Source organism: Sylvia atricapilla, chromosome Z (assembly GCF_009819655.1).
Source record: "Sylvia atricapilla isolate bSylAtr1 chromosome Z, bSylAtr1.pri, whole genome shotgun sequence".
NCBI lineage: Eukaryota > Metazoa > Chordata > Aves > Passeriformes > Sylviidae > Sylvia > Sylvia atricapilla.
In genome coordinates, this window is record NC_089174.1 from 41,061,253 (window position 1) to 41,076,948 (window position 15,696).

At 43.4% G+C, this 15,696-nt stretch overlaps 1 protein-coding gene across 6 annotated transcripts in view; it reads right to left on the reverse strand.

Annotated features, from left to right (window-relative positions):
- Nucleotides 1-7,761, reverse strand: part of CDC42SE2 (CDC42 small effector 2) — an 80,774-nt gene extending 73,013 nt beyond the window's left edge. For 3 of the 6 annotated variants that reach the window (XM_066339305.1, XM_066339306.1, XM_066339302.1), the window contains exons 1-2: nt 7,426-7,761; nt 6,474-6,539 (exon numbers count right to left, since the gene is read on the reverse strand). The gene's annotated coding sequence lies outside the window, so the exon portion shown is untranslated. Of the gene's footprint in view, nt 1-5,849; nt 5,869-6,473; nt 6,540-7,060; nt 7,150-7,425 lie in introns of those variants that run through there. The other 3 variants (XM_066339307.1, XM_066339303.1, XM_066339304.1) reach the window with 2 other exon arrangements.
- Between the last annotated feature and the right edge of the window lie 7,935 nt (nt 7,762-15,696).

Sequence of the window (15,696 nt, forward strand, 5' to 3'; positions counted from 1 at the left end):
TATCAAGCCCATACCAAGATAAGCCAGAACTTTAAGACAGAAAAGGTACTAAATTTAAGACAGAGTTCACAAACCTCAATATAAAGGCAGGCATTTATTCTTTTCTATGAGGACAGTTGGGATTTTAACTGGGGAGGCTTTGGTGGCAACACACTTTCTATTCTGTGAAAACAAAGTTGTCCTAAGGAAACATTTTCAAATTCTTTGTAATAACTGATAAAGTTCAAGGCACGTACAGTGAGAAAAAAACAGGTTGAGCTGTACAGCGATTAGTAAAAAAGTACAAGATAGTAAAATACCGAGCGAACCATGATGCAGTCTGTAATCAGATACTTGGTTCATGCACAGTTTCGCCCTTGTACTACTTATATTTTGATAAAACAAATCGCTCTCTCTTTTAGCCTAAATGGCTAGAGATACTTACGGTATTTTATCCCTGCTTGCCTTTAAGTGCAACTCAAAGCACTGAGTTTAGCTGTGAAAAATTACTAGATCAGAGAGGTCCATGTGCAGTGCTCTCCCAGCATTACATGCCCCTAACTGTTTAGATCAAAGTTTCTCCTCTTCTATAAAGACAAACTGCAATTTCTCCTCCAGCACCTCTTCTCCAACACAGAGGCACTGGTGTAAACAAACCTCACCATAGGCCAGCATGCTTCTGTTACTACTTATGTATGGTGGGGAAAGGATTCAAACTGCCCAGTGAAGAACTGAGGTAACTGTTTTCTAATAACTATGGTATCAGATCAAGGGCTCAGGTAGCTGCAACTCAGTAGACCTTCACAATTACTATATGTGAGACTATAATATGATCCCTACTTTGAACATAAGCCAGATAAGTAAGCCATTGAACACAACTCATGTCAGGGGGGTTTCCTCACCCGAGCTTTAGGTGGTTTAAAGTCCTTGGCCCTCTAAAAAGCCCCGAGTCGCGTCCGTGTAAAAAAGCAGAGTCCTCAAGGTTTGTTTCCAGGTTTCTCGTGTTGTTTATTATCTGGTATCTCAAAATTTTCTCTGCTCCCAGCCGAGGTCTGGACAGCAGCTGGGACACAAGGCGACTGCCCCCCAGATGGGATGTCCCCTAACATTTATACAGATAATTACGTACTAGTTATTTATGATTTTGTGCCAATGCCCAGTGCCCACACCAGAAGTGACATTCCACTTCAATCCAATCCACTCTAACTACTTTGTGCCATCACCGCCCCCAAAAATGGAGGACGAGGAAGAAGGCAAAGTACATAAGGTACCACCCAAATTCCACCATCTTGTCCCCATTTACTTCTATTCTAAAAATTCTAAAACTATTAAATTCTACATCATCTACTGTGCTAAACTACAATTTTCACATCCTGGAAATTTGTAATTACTTCTGCAATGTTGAAAGCTTTTCCCATGGATTAAAATCAAACCCGGTGTCTTCCTGGGCTCTGTGCCAAGGTCTCTGAGCCCCCTCAACCGTCTCCACACCCCCCTGTCCAGGGCTCAAACTCCTTTCCTCAGGTCCCAGGCCATCCAAGGGGATGTCCTGGACTCCAACAACTCAGAGACCCATCTCAGTTGTTTGTTGAATATGGCCACAACACTAAGCCAACTATATAGCAGTTCCTAGCTCTTCAGGCAGTGCAGTGATCAGCAGATTACTTTCTCCTATGCCCCACTCATGCACTACTGCACATGCAGACAGAAGGTATCACAGAATATGCTGAGTTGGAATGGACCCCCAAGGATAATGAAGCTGAACTCCTAGCCCAAGACATCCCCAAAAGTCATACAAGCAGCTCTCCTTCTGACACCTCACAACAAGTATTGGAAATCTGACTGAACAGAAAACTACATAAATTAGAAGAGGAAGTTAACATAGCTCAGTTATGTTTCCAGGAAGAAGCCTGCAAAACCTGCCGACAACCACATTGAAACTTTACATCTTCCTCCTTACACCTCCTTCCTAAGCCATTCTGTTAATGTGATACTGACAAAGAATATGTAACACTGCCTTGAAGAAGGTAAGACTTGCTTAACTTTGCCTTCTACATGGGTAAGAGAGCTCCTCTTCCCCATGGAGCTGAGGTAAAGCAGTCAACAGAAACTATTGCTTCTCTTATGACTACCATAGATCTAGTAGTTTCATCTCACACATCCACTTCTAAGCACACACAAAACATTCAATATGAGAAAGACCAAAGCAGTCCTCAGGCAGTTACCCATCTACGTAATGGGCATTGAGCCATGACCCTCTCGTAGGACACTTACCAGCATAATTTTCTACATTCACTTTGCTACTAATAGGCAGCTTTCTCACTGCTAAACTTCCTCTTCAATCTGTCCTTTATGTGAAGCCCCCACTTAAACATGCTCAGTGCAGCTGCTTAATTGCCCTCTTACCCACATTCAATTGCTTCAGGTTGCTTCTTCCCTGAATTTGTCATCATTTCTTATCGTTGCTAGTCATACAATAAAATGAGACACACATCATGCAAGACAGCCTTGCTTCATCAAAATAAAATGAAACCTTTAAGTGACTGTGAACACTCAAAATCAACTTCACATCACCTGATGTTCTTTAAAGAAAAATTAATCCAATCCACTCATCTCAAGACCAGCGTCCTTTAGAGCAGCATTCCTCCTCCCCCTCTCTCCCCTTATATCTCTCTTTATTTTCCTCCCAGGCCTGGTTATGGAAAGGAACACGTGTGCCTGCTTTTCTAGCACATCTACACCTAGTTTATTCAAAAAAACAAAATAATTTATTTGTGCTGTCATCCTATACACATATATACATCACATACACTTTTTTTACGCAAAAGTAATACAGCAAGTATAATATTAAAAAGCTCCTCCATGTCAATCCTGCTAAGTATACTTTGAGCATTGATAAAATTGGTTTGAGAGACAGGCATTCATATTTCAGCAGTCAATTTCTATACATCACTTCAGAATATATAAGAAAGCAATTCTCTCTCTTTTAAAATATGAAAACAGTGACTGTTCTGGGTTGACCTGTCTCCTATCCCGTATGTCCCATATCCTGGATACGTTGTTGTGTCTGGCAGCTGCCCCTCCCTCTCTGGCGGGGCCTGCTGGTTTTTGCTTTGCTGCTGCTCGCTCTCTCTGCTGCTGCCGGCTTTTCTGCTTTGTTTTCTAGCTTGGCTACTTTGCTTGGCCTGCTGCTTTTTGCTGCTGTTTCTCTCTCTCTCTCTCTGCTTGCCCCTGCTTCTGCTGCTTCTGTTTGGTTTTGTTTTTTTTTCCTTTCTCCCCCCACACCCAAGGTTTGAACCGGCTCCGGACCTGACCTGACCTAAGAAGTTGGAGAAGTCCTGGGTCTGCAAGAGAAGCTGAGTACCCCTCCCGACAGTACTGAAGTGAATAGAATTAAGGGACTCCTAGTTGTTCAAGTGTTGGAAGTTTGGTTACTGTTACTTGTTACTGTTAAGTGCAGTGGTATCCATAGCAACTTGCATGCCCCTTACCTTCTCTGGAGAGTTTGTATCCCAAACCCCAGTTCCTTACCCCTTGTATTGTACCCCCCTTGCCCTCTGCTGCTCCTCCCACCTGCCCTCTGCCTGCTCCACTTCCTGCGTGCTCCACTTCCCGTTCCCTGCCAGTGCCCGGCCTGCCCATCAAACTGCTGTTGCCACCCTTATGGAAAACCCAAGGACTCCCATGAAGCTCCGCTCCAAGAGGAAGTGGAGTTGCTGGCAAAATGGTCCAAAAGCCGCAAACCAACACAAAATCCAAATAAAAGAAAGACACTACAATACTGAGAGGACCCTCAGCTGCCGGAGGACTGATTCTGCCTTCTCGCCATGACCAGAGGAGAATTGAGCAACAGTGACGACCCTAGACCAGACGTGCCAAATTGAGTTCCTGAGAACACCCGTGAGGGCGAGCTCCCGGCTCTGCAGTGGCTCTGCAGCAACGAGGGCAGTGGAAGGACTGACCTGGACCTTGTCCTCGGTGGAGCAGCAGTGGCATAGGCCATCCCTCGAGCTTCCCCTTCTTAAATAAAGGCATTTAAGGAGTTAACATCATCTCCTGCCCTAGTCATTTCTAACAGTACCACGGTTCCTTTTCCCACTTTTGGTGTTGGGGAGTGTTCTTTTCATTGTCAATAAACCGGTTTTTTCCACTTTTCCTCCAAGGTATTTTCCTTCCTGAACCCAGGGCTTGGGGGAGGAGGGGAGGTGGAGGTTTTGGTTTAGGGGACTCCTTTTAGAGGTTCTTCCCTAATTTATTCCAAACCAGGACACTAACACTTCCACAACACCCTAAGTTCCTTTAAAACTCTATTCACTATACAATACAAAGCTAGTATTAAAACCAGGAGACACAAGATGACTGATAAACAGATATGGTAATAACAAACTCATTTTAATGAATATAGCGCGACCAACAAGGGCCACACTAGCCTCCATCCATCTCTCTATCTACACGCACACAGAGGTGCAGAACGAGAAACACACACCCAGGGGTAAGGCGGTGACCAAAGATAAGTGTTTACATATGTTTACGTAAGGCAACAGTTCATAATGCTTGCTAGATCATATTGAGGAAAAACATGTACTGTACTAATGAATTATATGATAAACTGCTATTCACTACCTGGACTCAGGCTGTCAAGCGTCATCAAGAGCTGCAACTGAGTTGCTGAGAACTAATGTGAATAGGCAAAGAATATCACTCAAAAGTGAAAATTAGTCACATTTGAATCCTATCCAAGCACACACTGACACTGACCAGATCCCAGTGGGGTTTTGTCTAGAGCTAAAACGGAGTATGCCAGAGTATGTAAAACCGACTGGCACAAGATTTTCCTTAGCAGTATGGTATGCTAAGTTTACATTTAATTTATCAAGCTAAGTTCACTGAAAATGAAAGTAACGACAACAAAAAAAAAAATCAACAGGGGCAGTATCTCCACGGAGTACTTCAACACCAGGGTTATTTTTCTCCAATATTCATGTTATGCTTTATGCCTAAAAGGTAGGTCTATAAATCACATTAAGCAAAGGAAGTATCTCAGTGCTATTCCTATCCGTTTGAAAAAAAGATCCTGAATTTCAAGAAACTGCCACCTCAAAGATATATCACAGAATGAAATACATTCTCCTTGTCAGTAGTGGAAAGGAAAAAGTATTTTTCTAATAGTGCACTGTGATTCTAGTGAGGAGAAACTCAAGAGGCAAAAAAAGAAGCCCCTTCATGTCCCACCTCAGGGTCAAAAGGTCTGGCACAAGTATCTTAAAGGTTTGTGCAAGCTTGCTCAAGTTAATGAGTGTTACATGGACTTTTTTTTTTTTTTTTTTTTAACGATAGGATATTTGAAACATTTCTGTCTTTTCCCTATTGTGATCAGTCACCATGTCCTCAAGAATTCCGACAGACCACCATACAGCACACCAACCCACCACAGAACTTCCAAAAGACTCATAGCATCAAAATTACTAGCAGGTTTCAAAAGAAATTTATTTTGTATGGTTATACGACAGCACAAGTAAATTGACAATTTTTTTTTTTCAAAATAGCCTTTGAATAAAAGACAATTTAACTGTAATATTTTTGGGAAGGCTATATAACACAGTACATACATAACAACAGTTTCAGAGTTCTTTGTTCCTTCTGGTGCACAAACGCCATGGCCTATAGATAGGGAAACTTCACCAGGAAGTGTCTTGAACTCATACTCATTAAATCACTTTAGATGCCCAGACAGCTATATCCAGATTCCAGCTTCTCACTCAAGCTAACGGGAGAACCCAAATTTAAAAGAGCAGTGATGCAATGAAGTTTATGTATATACTAAATTTATACAGTGAATTATCTCATTGCTTATTTGATCTGCTACTTACTTCATTAGTGGTTGTAGTCATTTGCTTGATCAATTTCTGTAATTTTTTTCTACAAGAGTCCCCTTCACCCTTCAAAAAAACCCCATTATTACTGTAGAAATTTAATATTTAATTACATCTTTCAAGAATGCATCTATATTATAACACCGTAAAAAACAGCTCAGAAATACATCTATACTTTCAGTGAGCTGCTATTAATCAGATCACCTAAGTAAAATACTTGACTAAACATGCCTTATGAGTGAGGAAAAAGCAACATCTAATCTCAGTTATTTCAGTCAAATACAGTGAAACACACTAGAATTACACTTACAGGTATTTCCTATACACTGATTTAAGTCTAAAAGGCCGACTGTAAGCCTTGGAGGAGTAAGAAAGACCAGTCACCATAACCATACCTAAAGCAAGCACTTAAGACATTACTTTCTCCAAGATTTTCTTTACTTCTCTGTTTTTTTACCAGTTATTGCAGTCTAGGATAGATATATATATATATATGAAATGGGCATAGGAAAAGTCTGGCTGGGGTCTCACATAAATTACTCTTCAAGTTTTTGTCTTGCAGACATGAAATAACCACTTTGTTCATCAATCCAAGTTCAGAAACAAAACTGGAAAACTTACAGTTTAATGCATATCCAGCTTCACAGTTAAATGTCACAGGGCCTTACGTTCTCCTGGAACGTTCTCCTATGGAAGAGTTACAGTTCTGGTAAGGGCACAGGGTCACGCACACGGAGTCGCTGCCCGAAAACCACACGCTCATCCCAGCAGACAAGCGCCACATTTCAAACAGCCGCTGTTAAGCGCTAATTTACCTCTCTATACGAGCACGAAAGTCACTGCTGTTGCACCCCAGCGCCCTTCTTCCCCTCCCGGGAGGACCTTACACCCTTCCCGCGGGGCTCCGTCCGCACGGCGCTCGGGGACACGGGTGGGAGGGACGGAGGCGTCGCGGCATCCCCGCCGCGGCACCACGCCCTGTGCCGGGCACGGCCCGACCCCAGGCCCCGCTGCCCGCCGCTCCCGCGGCACCTGCTCTCCCGCCGCACGCTCGGACCAGGGGGCGGGGACGCAGGGCATCAGAAAAGAATAAAAAACCCACCCCAACCCACTGCCCAAAAGCCTCACAACCCCCCCCCAAAAATACCAAAAAACCAAAACCCAGGAAATCCAAACCTCTCTCCAATATTTTTTTTTTTATCGCCCACCACAAAATTAGTTGCTCGCTCCTCTTTGTCCGAGCGTCAAGCGCGATTACTGCTGAGCATCACCCACCGCGCCCGCGGCACTGCCCGCTCCCGAGGCGGCGCGGCCGGAATCTCCCCCGCATCGCCCCGCCCAGCACCGGCCCCGCCGCCCCCGGGCACCTCGCTCGGCCCTCGCTCGCCGCTGCCCGGCGGTGGGGCTGGCGGTGCGGGAAACACCGCTGGTGCATCAGACCCCACCCCCACACGACCCCCCCATGGCTCCCAGCGGGCCCCCGGGAAAGGCAGTGGCCGCAGCCCAGCCCACCGGCAGGTACAGGGAAGGGCGGCGAGAGCGGCGATCCGCGCAGCGCTGCCCCGCCACTCACCGCTGCCCACGGCGGCGCCCGCTCCTTTGTGTGCCCGCCGCACCCCGGCACCTCCGTCTCCCGCTGCCGGGCGCCCCGCGCCCCCTCCCCGCCGCGCCGGGGGCGGAGGAGGACGCAGCCGAGATCCGCGGAGGAGGCCGCTATCGCCCGCCGGTCACATGCAGCGGGCGGGCGCGGCGCAGGCTCCCGGCGGCTCCCCGGGAGCCCGGCCGGCAGCGTCGGAGGCGAGCTCGGGGGTGAAGATGGCGACCTCGGCGGCGCGGGGAGGGAATGCCCAGGCCGGCCCGCTCCGCTCCGCGCTGCCGGCTGGGCTGGGCGCGCCGGGGAGGGGAGGGGACAAAGAGCGGCTGCCGCTGCCCGTCAGCGCTATCGGTGTGCCGCCCGCTCCCCCTGCGCCGCCTCCGCGCGGTCCAACCTCCGCCAGCGCCGCCGCGCTCCCTGCCCGCCCCGCGCCGCTCACGCCGCCCGGGCTGGCCGCCCACCGCTGGGAACGCAGCGCTGCCAGTTCCCTAGCCAAAACGTGCTGGCATCGCCACGGCCTTAAGAAGTAGCGGAAAGCAGGTCACGAAAGCTGTAGTTCTTGTGGTCGGACGAGTAAATGAGGAGGGGATTTGTCTTCTGATCCCCAGCTATTGGCAGCAGCAAGCCCACTCGGTGCGTGCCGGTAAAATTAACGCGTGCTACATCCCCCGTTCCCTCGGCAGCCACTTCAGTTGCTGACAGAGAGGTGGTGAGTCATCATGAGTGCTCCACACCTGTGGCTGGTTTACTGATTCAAAATAGGTATGGTGCTAGTGCGACCCTCGGAGAGCTATCTCCGCTCCATTCCAACAGACCATACATTGTCTTTTGAAAGTAAAAAATAAGGAGAAAATGCTGAAGGTGGCAAACATGACTCAAATATGAAATGCAATGAACATGCGGTATCAGGTGTTCCTTGCTGGGTGCAAAAGTATGGCTGGAAGCTATACCCGGTGACACCATGTTGCTGTCAAGCCATGGTTCTTTACAGAGGGTTTTAGGTTTGCCATCTCTCCTCTCCACTTTTCCTGGTTTTGCACATCATCCGTGGTTCAGTGGCATGAGTTAAAGTGAAAAATGTAGCAATAAATATTTTTTTATTGTCAACATGTTTGTGCTTTATTATTTCTCCAGACTGTGTTTTTACAATTTTGGATAGTTTTCTAAAAGGGCTTTGTGTCTAAATTGCCTTCAGAAGGACATAGTGTGAGAAGTGTCTCCATCAGTCATGCCCTGACACTGATCTTCCCTTCAAGAGCCAGTCACTGAAAACCAGTTTCAGCTCAGTGCCTTGCAGATGGCATTTCTTCTGTGTGTGTTTAGATGATGAACACCCTTACTTAGAACCCTAGAATCGCCAGGGTTGGGAGAGACCTCTAAGATTGTCAAGTCCAACCATTAACTCAGCACTACCATTGCAACCCATAAACCATTAACCCACATCATCCAGCACCAAATCCAGATGCCTTTTACTCACCTTCAGACATGGTAACTCCACTGCCTCCCAGGGAAATTCCAATGCCTGACATGCCCTAACAGTGGAAAAAAAAAGTCTAATATCTAACCTGATTCTCATGTCTCAGCTGATGACCGTTTCCTCTGGTCCTCTCACTGCAGGCACAGTGGAAGAGACCTGTGGATGCTGAATGTGAGAAATCAGGCAGCAGCACAATATCTGTGTGAAATTAAGTCTCACAGATTTCTCATACTGGCCTGAGTTACTGTGGCCTGAGAAAATGTAAGGAGGCATTTAAACAATCCTTGGAGAAAGTTAAACAACCTTTGAAGGTGTTGTTTGTCTCCCTGTTGCTTACTTGCAAGAAATGATTGAGGGGTGTTGTTCCTAACTGTAATGATAGTGATGTGTTGATTTGCTGTCCAATGAAGCTTTATTCCATCAGAACTGTCTATAAAATAAGATTTCAAGGAGTAAAGATTGCTCTCACTTGCTGACAAGCCTGGGAGTCTGTGTGTCACTTTCTACCACCATTCCTAGTGAGACTGACAGAGACCAACCCCCACCTCACTGCAACCTTCTTTCAGGGAGTTGTAGAGAGCAATGAGGTCTCCCTTGGGCCTCCTCTACTTGTGACTAAACAAACCCAGCTATCTCAGCAATAAGACATGTTTTCTAGTCCTTTCACGAGCCTTGTTGCCCTTTCTTCCAGCACCTTAATGTCCTTTTTAAAGTGAATGGTCCAGAACTTGACTTGAGGTGCAGCCTCAGCAAGGCCAGGTACAGGAGGATGATCATGCCCCTTGTCCTGCTGGCCACACTATTCTTGGTTCAGGCCAAGATGCCATTGGCCTTTCTGGCCACCTGGGCACACACTGGCTCTCAACAAGCACCCCCAAGTCCCTTTTTGTCAAGCACCTGTGTCTCCCATCCTGTAGTGCTGCGTGGGTCTGCTGAGACCCAAGTGTAGGACATGGCACTTGGCCTTATTTTATACCTGCAAAGAACAGCTGCGATTGTTATTTCTATTCTGCTGAAGATTATCATTACTCTTCATGGATTTTACTTCATAAGAATCCTGTTACATAAAGAAACTATTATTATCCCTGCTTTCAAGATGAGAAATTGAAGCATAAAGAGACAGTATACCTTGCCTCAGGTCATATATATATATAGTATGTGGTAAAACCAGGAACTTAATCCAGAATTTTGGTACAGATCCAGTTAGTTTAAAACCACAAGTTCATTTTCTTTCTCAAGCTCTCTTTCTCAGGACTCCACTCATGAAAAATTGATCTGAGAAATAGCAAAGCAATATTGAAAAAGACATGCTAAAAGAAATTTTGTTGCATTTGTGTAGAAAACAATGGGTACTTATATGGAAATGTTGAGAGTAGGCATATTTACACATAAAACATCTGCAGAAATATCTGGTTTTATTAGCATATGAACCAATAAGGGGAACATCATACAATCTGTTGTTTCAATATTGTACATTTAAGGTATGTGATGTAAGAGCTTCCAGTTTTTATTGGTTACATTTCATGCAGGAGAAGGTGAATTGTAAAAACATAAAAATCTTTGGCCAGAACTGCTAGCACAGTAATGGTGTCCTGATGAACTGTCCACATTAGTAGTACCATTATATTCTAAAGAGTTGCAGCATTTTCATCAAGCACTGTGATAACAGTTTCAACTGTTCCCCAGGTAATTCCTCTAAAGAAACAAAGATATGTCAAGCACATCCACAGTCATCTGTGAGATGCTTCTGGTACTGCTTCAGAGTTTCAGGCCTCTCCACTGATATGTGTCTCAACAGACACTGGTGTACCCAAAGTGACAGTGTGTAGCCAGCAGCATGAACCTGTAAGAAGCCAACCCCTTCAAACCAGGTCTAGCAGCAGAGCCAGATGATTCAGATGATTCAGCTGCATTGTGAGAGCATATGGCAAATGTTGTCAGAGGACAGTTGTGTGCCAGGCTTCTTCTGGCACCAATGGTACATATTCAGCTGCCATCATTACTAAGAAAGTACTAATCATGTTGTGTGTGAGAACAAGCTGTATATAGAGCCAGCCATGCTGGCAAGTGAACTCAAGCCTTCAGAAAAATGGAATGTGTTGGACAAACATGCTCTGACCAACAGTTTTTATTCTGCTTTGTTATGAGTAGTTCCTCAAAAGTGCAGTCAAAAGTGCCTTTACCACTTTCCAAGTATCTCTCTCATGTCCTGATTAAATACTGACAATTCTCCTGATTTCTTTCTTCAGTTATAGTCTTGTGCATATTACTGACTACTTTTACTTCTCCCATATCCAAAGATAGGCAAGAACTTTATCTCTCAGAAACCTCTTCCTCTCCTGCTGTTCTCAGGGCCTTCTGCCAAAGCCTTAAAGGAATGGGCAGGCAGAAATAACTCAACATTTATATGAACCTTTCATTCTTCCCACTCTGTGGTCTGGAATGTTTGGTAGTTAATATACCAAACAAAACAGATACAAAAATCTAACATTACTGAGATTGATGGTGTCTGTGAAAAAAGAAGAGATGGGCTTTAAAGGGGGAAAATTAGCTTATAATTACAAATTTAAAAATGTGTTGTCTGCTTTTTCAAATGAGCAACAAAATGCACCCACTAACTGTGACTAAATAGCAGTGTGTGGGTATAACACCCATGAACACAACAGGATTCCTCCATTTCTGGTGTAGACATATACATGTCTGTGAAGGCATGTACCAGCATTTAAAAGTGAATTAAAGGTGAAGACAGCTACTCACTAAGTTGCATTAGCTGACCATACCTGCATTTCTCACCTGTGGCCACTTTCTACCCTCATACCTTCATAGGGAGATTTTTCATTGAAAGGGTTGTTAAACGTTGGAATGTACTGCTCAGGGAGGTAGTAGAGTCACTCACCATCCCTGGAAATGTTCAGGAAACTGTCGGGCAGGAAACCAGTGGGAGTGGCACTCAGTGCCATGGTCTAGTTGACAAGATGGTGATCAGTCATGGACTCCATGATGTTAGAGGTCTTTTCCAAACCAAGTGATTGGTGTTTTGTTTTGTTTTTTTTTTTTTTTCATGGTGGCAGCCTAGGCAAACTTATATTGTTTTGCATTTTCCAGAGGCAAGGAACCAGATACAGGGCCTGTTAATGTGGCTCAGCTAACAATGTGAGATGCTCTGATTGCTCAGTTGGTTGCAAGGGTCTGTTTGTGGCCAATGCAGAAGGAGACTCCAATCACAGCTGCCAGTTTAAAGGGGAGCTCAGACCAGTGAATGGGCTTCATTTATAAATGAAAAAATTTTCTTTTGTTGCACTTGATGCAAAGCAGTCATCTATGATCCACAGCTTGCTGTATCTAAGTTTTTAAAAATCTGATCCCTGAATGATTGTACATCTAGATTATTTTAATTTGTCATTTCCATTCTATTTTGATATTTTGTAATTCACTCTTTACACTGGCCTCAGTGAGAGGCTTGTGTCTGAGACAGAAAATGGGAAATTCTAGGTCTCTCTCAGGTTTCTGGCGGCTAAGAAAATCTGGATCTCTTTAGCTGGACATAGGACTTGAGAGCAGTTAATTGATTTTCATGTATTAAAACAAAGTATTTACAGGCTTCCTGCTCCCAAACCAGGGAGCAATTTGGTTCAAGGCATACTTACTCCACTCCTTCATCTCTTCTGAGATGTCGGGTTGGATCAAGTCTTCGAGCATCACAAAGGCAGTAAGCCATTATCTCTTAGGTGCTCTCTCTTTATTAGGACAGCCTTGGCTGTTATAGATGTTAGTTTCCTTCCAGTAACACAGAGTTCAAACCCACTTACACTTTAAAAAAGTCTTCTAGGTTTCTGCAGTTTGGCAAAAGCATAGGAAAAAAGACAAGTGAGGGAGATTTATCAAATACACAGCAATTATATTTGAGGAAGGGTGTTAAGGAAGGCTTTGAGTATTTAGTAGTTCACTGTAGATCTTGCAAGCAATGTGCAGTTGATGAGAGACACCTTACTTACACCTTCACTGCACATTTACCACCAGGGAGTTGTTGAACTCAGAGAAAAGCCTAGCTGATAAGATGCTGTATGAGAAGAACTATAGTTGTATGATAGCTAATTTTTACTGTATGGAATGACAAAGGAGACTCAGTTGTACTAAGGAAAACTACAAAAAGCACATAGACTAGTTTCAAGCACTATAAAAATTTCTAAGTAGTTGCAGTGAGTGATCAGTAGTCATGGTGATACTAAAATTAACAATTCTGCTCTGTATGTGGCAATATACATCAAATATTAGCTATGCTGTTGGTTTATGTTAAGAATTCTGGCAGTCTTCTGCTAAGCCTCTGTTTAAATGTGCTATGAAGTCCCCGTGAACAAACTCTTAATCTGTATGTGGCTTGATAACTAGCTATGTGGAAACTGATGTGCCATGCATGCTCCCTTAAGGCTTTATAGATAGTATATGTATTTTTCTGAATTAGATCCAGAGACCTGAAACACAAGATCAGGTGCTCTTTCACCAAGTAGTGTCAGGCAGATTTACCACTTACCAAAATATTGTGGGGAGAATGGAAAAGAATGTGTGTTCTCTTGACTCAGTAACTTCTCACTCAACTTGTAAAGACCTGAACTTGGCAAAGTGGCTCAGAGCTTTTCTGCATAATAAAACAAAGATCCTCTAACAAAAGAAACTCAACAAATGGAAATCCAATGGGATTTTCTCAGATAATAGTACTGTTTCTATCAGAAAGGAACTTTGCTAAGTAGCTGCAAACTTTGCTAAGTAGCTGCAGGGATATAGTTTCTTCATTGTGGGCCTGGGATGGCATATCTCCATACCTTCAATTAATTGTCCTTTTTTTTTTCTGACAGAAATGAAACTCCATGAATAACATTTTTTACACTTGCAGGAACCCTGATGATAATTAGGTTTCTAATGTATTTTCTGTAACTTCCTTTGGTTTTTATTCTGGCTTTGGAAGTTTTTAATTATTTAGCCTGCATCTTTGTTTCCTCTCTCACTCTCTGGCTGTCTGGTTTGTTTAGGTTGCATATTTCTGTGATGTTTGTGCTGTGTTTGTACATTGCAACTTGAAATTTGGCTTCTCTACTTGCTATTGTGATACAAATGATAAATAACTCCACACTTTTAAAAATCATTATTATTTCTGAAACTCTGGGGATTGACTTTGCTTTCCTGTTTTATGAAAATAGAGTTTTGATGGGTTAACCAGAGACTGGGGGCACAGTAAAAAGCAGGCCATTAGGCACAGTAAAAAGCAGGTTTTTCATTTTTCAGGCTTTGCAACGTACTACTATGAAAACAGGTTGCATGGTCTGGGAATGGGAAGAAACATTCTAGAACCCTTTATGACATCTAATTTTTCTTACTGTTGCTGTTAGTATTCCTAGGGCCTTGCTGATGGCACAGAGAGCTTTACAGACTTATCTCATTAGTGCTGCTAGCTAGGTTCAAGTATTTTCCAAGGAAACTTTTATTTGTCTGAGAAAAAGTCCTATGACTTCTTAGCATCTAGCCAGCACTTTTTGAAAGCTGACATGGGTTTAGTTCTTTCCTGCTATTTTTTTTTTCTTTTTAAATTGCCATTTCCAATAAAGGTTTGTACTCATTTGGGTTTTTTTCAGTGCAACTGCATCAACCCTGTTCTGAACTGCAGACCCAGGTGTACTTGCATTCTAACTGCTATTAAGCCACCTGTCCCTGCAATCAACCAACTCAGTGTAACTGCAGATTAATGACAAGTTGGTAAGCCTTCATCTAATAACAAAGTAGATCTCTGTTCATTTTTCTTACTTTAGGCTGTTTAAATTCATTCTTCTCAATCACCAAAATGAAAGGAACATCAAAAGAAAACCAACAATCCCTGTACATTCAGAATAATTCTATTTCTGACTTCTAAAAAATAAGATAGGATGGTGTATCCAGTGTCAGGGGTATTTTGTGCTTGTAAGGTGAATTCTGTCATATCCATTAAATGTTCCCTGGTTTTTAAACACAAGGGAAGTAACTCAGTCTAATCCTGACCTTAAAACTTGAATGACTTAATGGAAGACATACCACTGTCTTCAGTGAGACCAGTTTTTTCACCTTATAAAAATCTTCAGGTCTTAACAGAGGGCTGTATGAGTTTGAGTCGTACAAATACAAATTTTACTTTATACCAGTTCCACCTTATAAAATACAGTGTATTTTTTCCTTTGATTTTGTTTTTCTTCTCCTACACTGTTAATTATAGCTAGTTAAATTTAATTATTTAATGTTAGGCAAGTGAATAGAATCTTACTCAGCTAATGGAAAGGTAACTTAAAATGATGGGTTAACTCTAAAAGCCTCTTGCAGTAGTGTTTGCTGTGCAATCACTCCATTAAGGTGCCTTCCTGGTTTATGTAACTGGCTGTATGTTGCATCAACTCATACACTGTTGGTATTTTTGATCTCTTGACAACCTGCTAGATTAATTTGGAATTGTTTTCTGTCCCAGGCCACCACAGATTGCCAATATTTATTTTGAACAGGATATTCATATTCATGAGAAGAAAACAACCACCCTCAGCATCTGAACAGTAACTGTAAGCCTGAAGCATATACTTTGAAATTGCAGCTGGATGTCAGACAGTGATGAGTACAGGTGTTTATTTCATGTCCACAGTACTGGTCTAAAGAGGTGGGGCTCATAGCAGAACTAGCTGATGTGCTTGGAAAACCATGCTGAGTTTTCCTATAAGAAGAATCCCACTAACTGCTAGCAGAGTTGGGAGTCTTTTGGAAAA